Raw genomic sequence first — 16,200 nt, 5'->3', positions numbered from 1 at the left:
CTGTAATTCATTGCCCTTAGCGTACAAAGTGGTTTGTGGCATGATGAGGCTGATTTCTAGAACTAAACCGATAGATTAATAAATGATAAATCACACAGAAACAAACATCCTTCTGAGAAGAACAGAAATGTTGATGGGATACCATCCAAAAGGTAATGGCCCAGATCCACTTCTGGAATGGATGAGGAGTAAGGAGCTTACCAGAGAAACAGTCAAAGCTGGAAAAATTATAAAAGCACTAACATTTATAATTTCTAGAAACTGTTTTAAGGGCAAAAAGCAAATAAACAACCTTTTTTGCAATTGTAATTAGCCCTTACTTACAGAGCAGAGGTTTTACTCCAGGTGAGGAAGGCTGAGAACAAATGGCCTAAATCATCCTTGCCCCAGCTCAGTTTTAGGGTAGAAGTTCCACACCAGCAGGGGCAAGCCAAAATGATCAGAGGCGACTGTTCCACCAACTATCCCATTCATAAAATGGGTGTCACCCCAAGAAAAGTGGACCACTGCCCTTGTCCATAGTTTCAGAGCAGTGGCTCAGAGATTTTGCCTAGGCATAGATGCAGGCCATAAAAATGGAGTTTTAAAGCTCTCTCCAAAATAAGTAATTTTATTTAGAACAGAGTGTAGAAAAGTTCAGGATTAAGGGTGACACAAGTAAGAAAGTACGAGAAGGCTGGTAACTCTTTACGAGAAACAAAATAAATGGCAGGCCACATCAGTACAGAATAATAAATGAATTATAAATCAGTTACCAAATAAAACAAAAAAAAAAAAATACCTCAGGAAAATGGGATTTTTAACAGAGAGAACCAAGGAAAGAGACAGAAAGAAGAGTCCTTCTGGGGTAGGAACAAACTTCAAAAAGAAAGGCCTCAAAACCTACTCTAGCAAAGAGGCTAGAATTTAATTGGATCAGACTATAGAGTAATTTGTGTCCTTACGCCTTGTCAAAAACAACAAAGTATTCCACCAGCAATCAGTGAAGCTCAACAGATGTGTGAGATACCAACAGAGGCAGACAGCATAATAATGATCAAGAAAGTAAAAAAGAGCTATGTTATAAATACTGTTATTACATGGTGACCATGTGCATGGGCAAACCCAAAGCATTTCAGGAGTATTAACAGAAGCCTGACACAATGGGGGAAACAGACCTCACTAAAATAGTCTAGCTAAGTAATTAAACAAATAAACAAGCAAACAACAACAAAAAAGTCCTGGAAGAGAGGCTCAGTATCTAGAGTTGATAGGCTATTGAAAATGTCAAGTTTCCAACAGCAAAAAATTATAAGACATGCAAAAAACATTAAAGTATGACCTAAACACAGGGAAAAAAATGAGTAGAAACTAATTTTTGGGAGAGCATTTCTCAACTCATTTTGAAGCCATTATTACTCTGATACAAAAATTAGACAAAGGCATCACAAGAAAAGAAAACTACAGATCAATCTCTCTTATGAATATAGACACAAACATCTTAAATTAAGTAGCAGGAAACCAAATATGGCAACATATAAAAAGTATCATACACCATGACTATATGGAACTTATCCCAGGAATGTAAGGTTGGTTTAACATCCAAAATGAATTAATTTAATACACTGTATCAGTAGAATAAAAAAAATCACATGTTATTATATCAACAGAACAAATAAAATAATAAAAAATAAATAATAGAGGGAGGAGTCAAGATGGCGGAGAAGTAGCAGGCTGAGACTACTTCAGCTAGCCGGAGATCAGCTAGATAGCTTATCTAAAGATTGCAAACACCTGAAAATCCATCGGCAGATCGAAGAGAAGAAGAACAGCAATTCTGGAAACAGAAAAACAACCACTTTATGAAAGGTAGGACGGGCGGAGAAGTGAATCCAAAGCGACGGGAAGATAGACCCCGGGGGGAGGGGCCGGCTCCCGGCAAGCGGTGGAGCAACGGCGCACAAAATCAGGACTTTTAAAAGTATGTTCCGCTGAGGAACATCGCTCCAGAGGCTAAACCGGAGGGAAGCCCACGCGGGGTCAGCGCGGCCTCAGGTCCCGCAGGGTCACAGAAGGATCGGGGGTGTCTGAGTGTTGCAGAGCTTGTGGGTATTGGAATGGGAAAGCCGGCTACAGAGACAGAGCCCACAGTAAGCTCACAGCTCGGTGTTACCTTGAACTGGTCGCAGGCTCGGTGAGCTCGGAGCAAGGCCGGAGGTCAGGCAGACGGGAGTAACTGGCGCTGTTCTCTGAGGGCGCACTGAGGAGTGGGGCCCTGGGCTCTGGGCCCGGAGCCGGAGACCAGGAGGCCGCCATTTGTATTCCCGTCCTCCGGAACTCTACGGAAAGCGCTCAGGGAACAAAAGCTCCTGAAAGCAAGCCCGAGCGGATTACTCACCACGGCCCCTGCTAAGGGCGTTGCAATTCCGCCTGGGCAAAATTTACTTGAGAATCACTACAACAGGCCCCTCCCCCAGAAGATCAACAAGAAATCCAGCGGAGACCAAGTTCACCTACCAAGGAGTGCGGTTTCAATACCAAGGAGAGTAGCAGAATCCCAGAGGAGGAGAAAGCAAAGCATGGAACTCATGGCTTTTTCCCTGTGATTTTTTTTTAGTCTTGCAGTTAATTTAATTTTTTTCTTTTTCATTTTTTTTTTTTCTTGCCTTCTGGTAAAATTTTTTTTAACTTTTACCTTTTTCTTTTTTAACGTTTTTTAACCAGTTTATCTAATATATGTATTTTTCTTTTTTATATTTTTCTTATTTGTTTTCTTTTTTTTCTTAATTCTTTTTTCTTTTTTTTTTTCTTTCTTCCTTTTTGAACCTCTTTTTATCCCCTTTCTCCCCCCTCACGATTTGGGATCTCTTCTAATTTGGTTAAAGCATATTTTCCTGGGGTTGTTGCCACCCGTTTAGTATTTTACTTGCTCCTTCATATACTCTTATCAGGACAAAATGACATGAAGCAAAAATTCAACACAAAAAAAAGAACAAGAGGCAGTACCGAAGGCTAGGGACCTAATCAATACAGACATTGGTAATATGTCAGATCTAGAGTTCAGAATGACAATTCTCAAGGTTCTAGCCGGGCTCGAAAATGGCATGGAAGATATTAGAGAAACCCTCTCAAGAGATATAAAAGCCCTTTCTGGAGAAATAAAAGAACTAAAATCTAACCAAGTTGAAATTAAAAAAGCTATTAATGAGGTGCAATCAAAAATGGAGGCTCTCACTGCGAGGATAAATGAGACAGAAGAAAGAATTAGTGATATAGAAGACCAATTGACAGAGAATAAAGAAGCTGAGCAAAAGAGGGACAAACAGCTACTGGACCATGACGGGAGAATTCGAGAGATAAGTGACACCATAAGACGAAACAACATTAGAATAATTGGGATTCCAGAAGAAGAAGAAAGAGAGAGGGGAGCAGAAGGTATACTGGAGAGAATTATTGGGGAGAATTTCCCCAATATGGCAAAGGGAACGAGCATCAAAATTCAGGAGGTTCAGAGAACGCCCCTCAAAATCAATAAGAATAGGCCCACACCCCAACACCTAATAGTAAAATTTACAAGTCTCAGTGACAAAGAGAAAATACTGAAAGCAGCCTGGGAAAAGAAGTCTGTAACATACAATGGTAAAAATATTGGATTGGCAGCTGACTTATCCACAGAGACCTGACAGGCCAGAAAGAGCTGGCATGATATTTTCAGAGCACTAAATGAGAAAAACATGCAACCAAGAATACTATATCCAGCTAGGCTATCATTGAAAATAGGAGAGATTAAAAGCTTCCAGGACAAACAAAAACTGAAAGAATTTGCAAACACCAAACCAGCTCTACAGGAAATATTGAAAGGGGTCCTCTAAGCAAAGAGAGAGCCTACAAGTGGTAGATCAGAAAGGAACAGAGACCATATACAGTAACAGTCACCTTACAGGCAATACAATGGCACTAAATTCATATCTCTCAATAGTTACCCTGAATGTTAATGGGCTAAATGCCCCTGTCAAAAGACATAGGGTATCAGAATGGATAAAGAAACAAAACCCATCTATATGTTGCCTCCAAGAAACTCATTTTAAGCCTGAAGACACCTCCAGATTTAAAGTGAGGGGGTGGAAAAGAATTTACCATGCTAATGGACATCAGAGAAAGCAGGAGTGGCAATCCTTATATCAGATCAATTAGATTTTAAGCCAAAGACTATAATAAGAGATGAGGAAGGACACTATATCATACTCAAAGGGTCTGTCCAACAAGAAGATCTAACAATTTTAAATATCTATGCCCCCAACGTGGGAGCAGCCAACTATATAAACCAATTAATAACAAAATCAAAGAAACACATAACCAATAATACAATAATAGTAGGGGACTTTAACACTCCCCTCACTGAAATGGACAGATCATCCAAGCCAAAGATCAGCAAGGAAATAAAGGCCTTAAACGACACACTGGACCAGATGGACATCACAGATATATTCAGAACATTTCATCCCAAAGCAACAGAATACACATTCTTCTCTAGTGCACATGGAACATTCTCCAGAATAGATCACATCCTCGGTCCTAAAGCAGGACTCAACTGGTATCAAAAGATTGGGATCATTCCCTGCATATTTTCAGACCACAGTGCTCTAAAGCTAGAACTCAACCACAACAGGAAGTTTGAAAAGAACCCAAATACATGGAGACTAAACAGCATCCTTCTAAAGAATGAATGGGTCAACCGGGAAATTAAAGAAGAATTGAAAAAAATAATGGAAACAAATGATAATGAAAATACAACGGTTCAAAATCTGCGGGACACAACAAAGGCAGTCCTGAGAGGAAAATATATAGCGGTTCAAGCCTTTCTCAAGAAACAAGAAAGGTCTCAGGTACACAACCTAACCCTACACCTAAAGGAGCTGGAGAAAGAACAAGAAAGAAACCCTAAGCCCAGCAGGAGAAGAGAAATCATAAAGATCAGAGCAGAAATCAATGAAATAGAAACCAAAAAGACAATAGAACAAATCAACGAAACTAGGAGCTGGTTCTTTGAAAGAATTAATAAAATTGATAAACCCCTGGCCCGACTTAGCAAAAAGAAAAGAGAAAGGACCCAAATAAATAAAATCATGAATGAAAGAGGAGAGATCACAACTAACACCAAAGAAATACAAACTATTATAAGAACATACTATGAGCAACTCTACGCCAATAAATTTGACAATCTGGAAGAAATGGATGCATTCCTAGAAACATATAAACTACCACAACTAAACCAGGAAGAAATAGAAAGCCTGAACAGACCCATAACCAGTAAGGATTTTGAAACAGTCATTAAAAATCTCCAAACAAACCAAAGCCCAGGGCCAGACGGCTTCCCGGGGAAATTCTACCAAACATTTAAAGAAGAACTAATTCCTATTCTCCTGAAACTGTTCCAAAAAATAGAAATGGAAGGAAAAGTTCCAAACTCATTTTATGAGGCCAGCATCACCTTGATCCCCAAACCAGACAAGGATCCCATCAAAAAAGAGAATTAAAGACCAATATCCTTGATGAACACAGATGCGAAAATACTCAACAAAATACTAGCCAATAGGATTCAACAGTACATTAAAAGGATTATTCACCACGACCAAGTGGGATTTATTCCAGGGCTGCAAGGTTGGTTCAACATCCACAAATCAGTCAATGTGATACAGCATATCAATAAAAGAAAGAACAAGAACCATATGATACTCTCAATAGATGCTGAGAAAGCATTTGACAAAGTACAGCATCTCTTCCTGATCAAAACTCTTCAAATGTAGGGATAGAGGGCACATACCTCAATATCATCAAAGCCATCTATGAAAAACCCACCGCAAATATCATTCTCAATGGAGAAAAACTGAAAGCTTTTCCGCTAAGGTCAGGAACACGGCAGGGATGTCCATTATCACCACTGCTATTCAACATAGTACTAGAGGTCCTAGCCTCAGCAATCAGACAACAAAAGGAAATTAAAGGCATCCAAATCGGCAAAGAAGAAGTCAAATTATCACTCTTCGCAGATGACATGATACTATATGTGGAAAACCCAAAAGACTCCACTCCAAAACTGCTAGAACTTGTACAGGAATTCAGTAAAGTGTCAGGATATAAAATCAATGCACAGAAATCAGTTGCATTTCTCTACACCAACAGCAAAACAGAAGAAAGAGAAATTAAGGAGTCAATCCCATTTACAATTGCACCCAAAACCATAAGATACCTAGGAATAAATCTAACTAAAGAGGCACAGAATCTATACTCAGAAAACTATAAAGTACTCATGAAAGAAACTGAGGAAGACACAAAGAAATGGAAAAATGTTCCATGCTCCTGGATTGGAAGAATAAATATTATGAAAATGTCTATGCTACCTAAAGCAATCTACACATTTAATGCAATTCCTATCAAAGTACCATCCATCTTTTTCAAAGAAATGGAACAAATAATTCTAAAATTTATATGGAACCAGAAAAGACCTCGAATAGCCAAAGGGATATTGAAAAAGAAAGCCAATGTTGGTGGCATCACAATTCCGGACTTCAAGCTCTATTACAAAGCTGTCATCATCAAGACAGCATGGTACTGGCACAAAAACAGACACATAGATCAATGGAACAGAATAGAGAGCCCAGAAATAGACCCTCAACTGTACAGTCAACTAATCTTCGACAAAGCAGGAAAGAATGTCCAATGGAAAAAAGACAGCCTTTTCAATAAATGGTGCTGGGAAAATTAGACAGCCACATGCAGAAAAATGAAATTGGACCATTTCCTTACACCACACACGAAAATAGACTCAAAATGGATGAAGGACCTCAATGTGCAAAAGGAATCCATCAAAATCCTTGAGGAGAACACAGGCAGCAACCTCTTCAACCTCAGCCGCAGCAACATCTTCCTAGGAACAACGCAAAAGGCAAGGGAAGCAAGGGAAAAAATGAACTACTGGGATTTCATCAAGATCAAAAGCTTTTGCACAGCAAAGGAAACAGTTAACAAAATCAAAAGACAACTGACAGAATGGGAGAAGATATTTGCAAACGACATATCAGATAAAGGACTAGTGTCCAGAATCTATAAAGAACTTAGCAAACTCAACACCCAAAGAACAAATAATCCAATCAAGAAATGGGCAGAGGACATGAACAGACATTTCTGCAAAGAAGACATCCAGATGGCGAACAGACACATGAAAAAGTGCTCCATATCACTCGGCATCAGGGAAATACAAATCAAAACCACAATGCGATATCACCTCACACCAGTCAGAATGGCTAAAATCAACAAGTCAGGAAATGATAGATGCTGGCGAGGATGCGGAGAAAGGGGAACACTCCTACACTGTTGGTGGGAATGCAAGCTGGTGCAGCCACTCTGGAAAACAGCATGGAGGTTCCTCAAAATGTTGAAAATAGAACTGCCCTATGACCCAGCAATTGCACTATTGGGTATTTACCCTAAAGATACAAACGTAGTGATCCAAAGGGGCACGTGCACCTGAATATTTATAGCAGCAATGTCCACAATAGCCAAACTATGGAAAGAACCTAGATGTCCATCAACAGATGAATGGATCAAGAAGATGTGGTATATATACACAATGGAATACTATGCAGCCATCAAAAGAAAAGAAATCTTGCCATTTGCAACAACATGGATGGAACTAGAGCGTATCATGTTTAGCGAAATAAGTCAAGCGGAGAAAGACAACTATCATATGATCTCCCTGATATGACTAAGTGGAGATGGAACATGGGGGCTTAAGTGGGTAGGAGAAGAATAAATGAAACAAGATGTGATTGGGAGGGAGACAAACCATAAGTGACTCTTAATCTCACAAAACAAAATGAGGGTTGCTGGGGGGAGGGGGTTTCGGAGAAGGGGGTGGGATTATGGACATTGGGGAGGGTATGTGCTTTGGTGAGTGCTGTGAAGTCTGTAAACCTGGTGATTCACAGACCTGTACCCCTGGGGATAAAAATATATGTTTATAAAAAATAAAAAATAAAAAAAAAAGAAAAAGAAATACAAAAATAAATAAATAAATAAAAAAATAAATAAATAAATAATAAAATCCAATACCTCTTGATGATAAAAATATCTACAAATTAGGGGTGCCTAGGTGGCTAGGTTGGGTAAACGTCTACCATCAGCTCAGATCATGATTTCAGGGTCCTGGGATCAATTCCTGTGTAGGGCTCCCTCCTCAGTGGGATCCTGCTTCTCCCTCTTCCCGTTATACCCCCATAGTCTCTGTTGGTATCTCTCTCTCTCTTTCAAATAAATAAATAAATAAATAAATGAAATCTTTAAAAAATCCTCTACAAATTAGAATTAGAGAAGTGAACTTCCTCAAAGAATAAAAACCATCTTTTAACAATCCACAGCTCATATCATAATTAACAGGGTAAGAATGAGTGTTTTTTTGGAGTGCCTGGGTGGCTCACTGGGTTGAAGACTCTGCCTTCGGCTTGGGTCATGATCCTAGGGTTCTGGGATTGAGCCTCACATCAGGTTCTCTGCTCAGCAGGAAGCCTGCTTGTGATCTCTGTCAGATAAATAAATAAACTCTTAAAAAAAAAAAAAAAAGAAAGAATGAGTGCTTTCTTCCTACATTGGGAAAAAGACAAAGGATATCCACTCTTAACACTTCTATTCAACATTATACTGGGGTTCTAGCCAGGGAAACTAGGCAAGAAAATGAAATATGAGGAACCTAGATCAGGCATAAGTAAAACTATCTGTATTTCAGATGATATGGTCTTCTTTGTAGGAAATTCAAAGGAATTCTCTAAGAAAGTATAAAAATTTATAAATGAGTTCAGCAAAGTTGCAAGACAAGATCAATATAAAAAATCAGTCACTTTCTCTATGACAATGAACAATATGAAATGATATTAAGAAACAATTCCAAACTAATGAAGTACTATACAGTGGCTAATTGAACATAATAAAAAATAATTAAAAAAATAATAATAAAAAGAAAAGAAACAATTCCATTTAAAATAGTATCAAAGGAATAAAATATTTAGGAACAAATTTAGCAAAAGAAGTATATAATTACACTCTAAAAACTATGAAAGTTTACTGAAGAAAATTAAGACTTAACTAAATGGAAATACATGTTCATGGATGAATATGAGCCTTACTATTGCTAAGACATGACATTCCCCAAATTGATCTTTAGATTAAATGCAATCTCTATCAAAATCACAGCTGGCTTCTTTGTGAAATTGACAGGCTGAATATGTAAAATTTATATGAGAATTCAAGGGACCCAGAATAGCCAGGACAAACAATCTTGAAAAAGAAGGACAAAGTTGGAGAACTCAATTCCTTACATTAATCATGCAACATCATGCCCCCAGCTTTGTTTTTCTTTTTCAACATTTCCTTAGCAATTTGGGGTCTTTTCTAGTTCCACACAAATTTTCAGATACATGAATTTTAGGATTGTTTGTTCCAGCAGTTTGAAAAATTCTGGTAGTATTTTGATCGGGATGGCATTGAAAGTATAGATTGCTCTGGGCAGTACAGACATTTTAACAATGTTTATTCTTCTGATCCATGAGCATGGAATGTTTTTCCATCTTTTTCTGTCTTCTTCAACTTCTTTCATTAGTGTTCTGTAGTTCCTCAAGTACAGAGCCTTTATCTCTTTGGGTAGGCTTATTCCAAGGTACCTGATGGTTCTCGGTGCTATAGTAAATAGAGTTAATTCTCTAATTTCTCTTTCTATAGTTTCATTGTTGGTGTATAAGAAAGCAACTGATTTCTGTGCATTGATTTTGTATCTTGCCACATTACTTAACTGCTGTATGAGTTCTAGTAATTTGGGGGTGGAGTCTTCTGGGTTTTCATGTCATCTGCAAAGAGAGAGAGTTTGACTTCTTCTTTGCCAATGTGAAAACCGTTTATTTCTTTTTGCTGTTTGATTGCTGTTGCTAGGACTTCTAGTACCATATTGAACAACAGTGGCAAGAATGAACATCCTTGTCGTGTTCCTGATCTCAATGGGAAGACTATTAGCTTTTTCCCATTGAGAATGATATTCACTGTGGGCTTTTCATAGATGGATTTTAAGTTGAGGAATGTTCCTCTACCTGTATACTTCGAAGCATTTTAATCAGCAAAGGATGCTGTATTTTGTTAAATGCTTTTTCTGCATCACTTGAGAGGACCATGTGTTTTTTTTTTCTTTTATTGATTTGTTCTATCACATTGATTGATTTGCGAATGTTAAACCACCCTTGCACCCCAGGGACCCACCTGGTCATGTGATCACCAAGACAGCACAGTAGTGGCACAAAAACAGAACACATAGGCCAATGGGACAGAGTAGAGAGCCCAGATATGGACCCTCAACTCTGTGGTCAAATAGTCTTTGACAAAGCAAGAAAAAAATCCAGTGGAAAAAAACAGTTTCTTCAATAAATGTTTCTTGGGAAATTGGACAGCTATGTATAGAAGAATGAAACTTGACCATTCTTGTACACCATACACAAAGAATCGTACATCATACACAAAGAATAAACTCGAAATAGATAAAAGACCTCAACGTGAGAGGAATCCATCAAAATCCTAGAGGAGAACATAGGTAGTAACCTCTTCGATATCAGCCACAGCAACTTCTTTCAAGATATGTCTCCAAAGGCAAAGGAAACAAAAGTGAAAATAAACTTTTGGGACTTCATCAAGATAAAAAGCTTCTGCACAGCCAAGGAAACAGTTAACAAAACAAAGAGGGAATCCACGGAATGGGAGAAGTTATTTGCAAATGACACTACAGACAAAGGGCTGATAGTCAACATCTATAAAGAACTCCTTAAACTCAGCACTCAAAAAACACATAATTACATTAAAAAATGGGCAGAAGACATGAACAGACACTTCTGCAAAGAAGATATACAAATGGCTAACAGACACATGAAAAAATGTTCATCATCATTAGCCACCAGAGAGATTCAAATCAAAACCACATTGAGATACTACCTTACATGGGTTAGAATGGCCAAAATTAACAAGACAGTAAATAACAATGTTATGGAGAGGATGTGGAGAAAGGGGAACCCTCTTCCACTGTTGGTGGGAATGCAAGTTGGTGCAGCCACTTTGGAAAACAGTGTGGAGATTCCTCAAGAAATTAAAAATAGAGCTACCTTATGACCCTGCAATTGCACTATTGGGTATTTACCCCAAAGATACAGATGTAGTGAAAAGAAGGGCCATATGTACCCCAATGTTCATAGCAGCAATGGCCACAGTTGTCAAACTGTGGAAATAGCTGGGATGCCCTTCAGCAGATGAATGGATAAAGAAGATATGGTCCATATATACAATGGGATACTACTCAACCATCAGAAATCATGAATACCCAACTTTTGTGTCAACATGGATGGGACTAGAGGAGATTATTCTGAGTGAAATAGTCAAGCAGAGGGAGTCAATTATCACATGGTTTCACTTACTTGTGGAACATAAAGAATAACATGAAGGTCACTAGAAGGAAAGGAAAAGTGACGTGGGGGAAACTGTAGAGGGAGATGAAGCACGAGAGTCTGTGGACTCTGAGAAACAAACTGAGGGTTTTAGAGGGGAGGGGGGTGGGAGGATGGGTGAGCCTGTTGGTGGGTATTAAGGAGGGCACATTGCGTGGAGCACTGGGTGTGGTCCATAAACAACAAATCTTGAAACACTGAAAAAATAAAATAAAATTTAAAAAATCTTACAGTAATCATCACAAAACTAAATAATTAAGAGTGTGGTACTGGCATAAAGACAGACACAGACCAATGGAATCCAACTGAAAATCCAAAAACAAACCATCATATTTATGGTCAATTTTTTTTTAAACAAAAATATTACAAGAATTCAAAGGTGGAAAGTAAACTTCCCAAATGGATCTATGACAAACAGATACTCATATACAACTGTATATGATTTTATAGGGTTATTAGGGAATACAAATGAAGTGTAAGAATGAAACAACTCTACCACTCAAACACAACTCATGGTTCAACTGTTGATTTTTGTATATCTTTTTCCGGAATTTTAAACTTTATGCATTTTTAACAAAAAAGCCCATGCTTCAACAAAATCTTTGCAAACATTATATAAAACAATATCATAATATTGTCCTGTAATTTGTTTATTACCATTCACTACAGTGTTATTTAGTTTCTTTCCAAATTTAATTATTATAAATAATCTTGCAAATTTCCTTGAGATAAGACTTTTTCTATACTTCTTTGGAATAGATTTTTAGAAATTGGGTCAAGGATAATAATAACTTTAGGCTTCTGGTATACATATATATCTTAACTGCTTTTAAGAGTTTTACATCTACCAGCAGTGTAAAAAAAATACAGTTGGCCCTTGAACAACATGAGGGTCAGGGGTACTGACTCCCTATGTAGTTGAATATCCATTTATAATTTTTGACTCCCCAAAATCTTTACTAATAGCTTACTGTTGACCTGAAGCCTTATAGATAACATATACAGTCAGTTAACACGTTTTGTACATTACATGTATTATATACTGAATTCTTACAATAAAGTAAGCTAGACAAAGAAAATGTTATTAAAATCATAAGGAAGAGAAATACATTTACAGGTCTATGCTGTATCAAAAGCAATCTGCATGTAAATGGACCCATAGCAGTTCAAATCCATGTTGCTCAAGGTTTAATTGTTTCTGCTTCTACATAGTTTCACAAACATACCTCATTGAAGTGGAGATGCAACATGGGGGGTTTGGGGGGTAGGAGAAGAATAAATGAAACAAGATGGGACCGGGAGGGAGACAAAAACCATAAGTGACTCTTAATCTCACAAAACAAACTGAGGGTTGCTGCAGGGAGCGGGGTCGGGAGAAGGGGATGGAGTTATGGAAATTGGGGAGGGTATGTGCTATGGTGAGTGCTGTGAAGTGTGTAAACCTAGCAATTCACAGACCTGTACCCCTGGGGATAAAAATACATTATATGTTTATTAAAAAAAATAAATTAATTAAAAACAAACAAACAAACAAACAAACATACCTCATTTTCATGAGTAGTATCATCTTTAAAAGTCTTTAGAGCATCTATTTGAAATTTTACTTATAAGCTATATAGGACAAAGAACTCATTTTAAGTTTAGTAATGGGGGTAATATTAATATTTGCTATAAAAGTTTTGCATAACAGCAAAGGAAACAATCAACAAAACTAAAGACAACTTATTAAATAGGAGAAGATATTTGCAAATGATGTATCAGATAAAGGACTAGTATCCAAAATCTATAAAGAACTTATCAAAGTCAACACCAAAAGTTAAATAATCCAGTTAAGAAATGGGCAGAAGACATGAACAGACATTTCTCCAAAGAAGGCATACATATGGCCAAGAGACACATGAAAAAACGCTCAACTTCTCTCATCATCAGGGAAGACAAATCAAAAGAATAATGAGGTACCACCTCACACTTGTCAAAATGGCTAAAATTAACAACTTAGGAAACAACAGATGTTGGCCAGGGTAGAGAATGGGGAACCTTTTACACTGCTGATGGGAATGGAAACTGGTGCAACCACTCTGGGAAAATAGTATGGAGGTTCCTCGAAAAGTTAAAAAGAGAGCTACCCTACGACCTAGGAATTACACTACCAGGTATTTATCCAAACGATACAAAAATACTGGTTTGAAGGAGCATGTGTACCCAATGTTTATAGCAGCACTATCAACAATAGCCAAATTATGGAAAAAATCCAAATATCCACTGAAAGATGAATTATATATATGTATATTTATATATAATATATAATATAAACTATGTATATTAATATTATATTTATATTCTATCATATTATATTAATTATATTATATTTATATTATAATATGTATGTATATTTATATATAATGGAATATTACTAAGCCATCAAAAAGAATGAAATCTTGCCATTTGCAATGATATGGATAGAACCAGAATGTAGTACGTTAAGCAAAATAAGTCACTGACAGAAAGACAAACATCGAATGATTGATTTCATTTATTTGTGGAATTTAAGAAACTAAACAGATGAACATGGGGAAGGTAAAGAAAAATAAAATAAGATAAAAAGAGAGAGGGAGTCAAATCACTAGACTCTTATCTATAGAGAAAATTGATGGTTGATGGAGGGGAGGTGAGGGGGAATGGTCTAAATGAGTGATAGGTATTAAGAAGGGCACTTGCTGGAATGAGAACTGGGTGTTATACGTAAGTGAATCACTATATTCTACTCCTGAAACAAATACTGCACTATATGCTAACTTGATTTTAAATAAAATATTGGAAGAAAAACAAAAAAAGAAAACAAAAACAAAAAATAAACAAAAAAGGTTTGCATAGTTTTATGAGATTAATGTATCATATCTTAAATAGAAGTCAAGGCCATTTTTCTTATTCTGGAAAAGAATGGGTTTTTATCAGTAAGATCAAATAAATATTTTGGCCATGTCTACAAGGCAGTATAGTTGAAGTGGGAGAATGTGATGGGAAGGTACAGGCACAAAAATAGTTCAGTAACAATATGAAATTTAAATATATTGCAGAAAATAGCATAAGATCTCAAGTTTGGTACAAAATTATCTGTCAAGAAGGCAACATTGGGTGTTTATGTAAGTGATTAATCACTAACTTCTACTCTAGAAACTAATACTGCACATATGTTAACAAAATTTACATTAAAAAAAGCAACATGGAAAATGAAGCTTCTAGAACTTCAGGGGAGAGAGAAATCACTTCAAGTTAGGATGAGATTTATTTTCTAATCATAGAACTTAGTACATATATGGAAACCTAGAAAAGTTTTTGTCTTAACATTATTCAAAAGTCTTTAAACAATAAAGGTTAGAATTTTAAAAATTCTGATGTTTAATAAATGTTTCTAACATTTGACCATGAGTATGGACATTAATAGCACCCATTTCTAGATTACTGTTTTTTTCTCTTTTCATTATTTCTACTCCAAGACTTACTTAAATTTTTTTTTTATTTATTTGAGAGAGAGAAAGAGAGGGAGAGTGAGAGTGAGCATGAGAGGGGAGAAGGTCAGAGAGAAGAGAAGAGTTCCTGTGGGGCTGGGAGCCCGATGTGGGATTCAATCCCCGGACTCCCGGATCATGACCTGAGCTGAAGGCAGTTGCTTAACCAACTGAGCCACCCAGGAACCCCACGACTCACTTTTAACCAATTAGCTTGTGATAGATGGTACTAAATTCATCCATGCAGTGAGTGGTTAATTGTACCTGTAGTTCATCTAGTCCTGTCATCCGGGCTTTCTTTTCCTTGGTATGGATTTGCACTCGGGATAGCTATTATAATGTAACAGTGAGTTGTCTGGCACTGCATTCTTTAGTCTAGTATCTATCACACAGAGAAATATCTTTCTTGGGAATTAGAATATTATTCATGTTAAATAAATATCACTATCAACACTGACAGCCCAATTTAAGTCAATGCTCTGGATGAATTTCCATCTTATTACTTTGAAGAAATCAATTCACTTTTATGCAATGTCTGATGGTTATACACATATGTGCACACACAAAAAACACATTTTTATGGTACTTTTAAAGAAACAGTTGATGAGTTTTTGTAAGATGGGGAAGCTTTTATATTAAACTTGAAAAGCTTCAGAATTTGCCACACAGAAAGCCACAGTCTCATATCTGAAGACTAAAGACAAAACAGAGAGTTCCCATGATCTGAATATTCATCACACAAACAAAAGTTCTCACATCATAAAATACTGATTAATTTATACATCACTCATTAATTGTTCCTACTCAAATATTCTTCCCTCCTCAACACTAAAAATCCTGTCCTTACCTATTATGATAAAAGTTTTGTTAGTTGGTCTTTCCTTCATCATTGGATGTTGCAAATTTATCTCTTCTTTTAGGATTCCATTTATGGCTGTAAATAATATAATGAAATTGACAATAATGTAATATAAATTGACTCAAAGTCAATATCAAGGAAAAATGCAGGATTTCATGAATGCTATTTGAGTACTACTCAAATTGCACATAAAGCCAGTTAGAACAGTTAAGAAGTAAAATAGAGAAAAAAACCAGCAAGGTTTATGACTCAACAGGTGCTCCAAAGGAGAATAATTTGAATATCAAAGATTGAGGAGACTCTTCAAAATATTGGAAAAACAAAC

General features: G+C 36.8%; 1 protein-coding gene across 4 annotated transcripts in view; it reads right to left on the bottom strand.

Moving 5' to 3' along the window:
* MBD5 (methyl-CpG binding domain protein 5) overlaps positions 1-15,974 on the bottom strand; it is a 186,866-nt gene extending 170,892 nt beyond the window's left edge. For 3 of the 4 annotated variants that reach the window (XM_059166783.1, XM_059166781.1, XM_059166784.1), the window contains exon 1: positions 15,864-15,974. The gene's annotated coding sequence lies outside the window, so the exon portion shown is untranslated. The remainder of the gene's footprint in view (positions 1-15,863) is intronic. The other variant, XM_059166785.1, reaches the window with a different exon arrangement.
* Positions 15,975-16,200: the final 226 nt, after the last annotated feature.

The sequence above is a fragment of the Mustela lutreola genome, chromosome 3 (assembly GCF_030435805.1).
Source record: "Mustela lutreola isolate mMusLut2 chromosome 3, mMusLut2.pri, whole genome shotgun sequence".
Taxonomy (NCBI): domain Eukaryota; kingdom Metazoa; phylum Chordata; class Mammalia; order Carnivora; family Mustelidae; genus Mustela; species Mustela lutreola.
The sequence above is the reverse complement of the archived record's forward strand: the minus strand, read 5'-3'. Positions and strand labels throughout refer to the sequence as shown.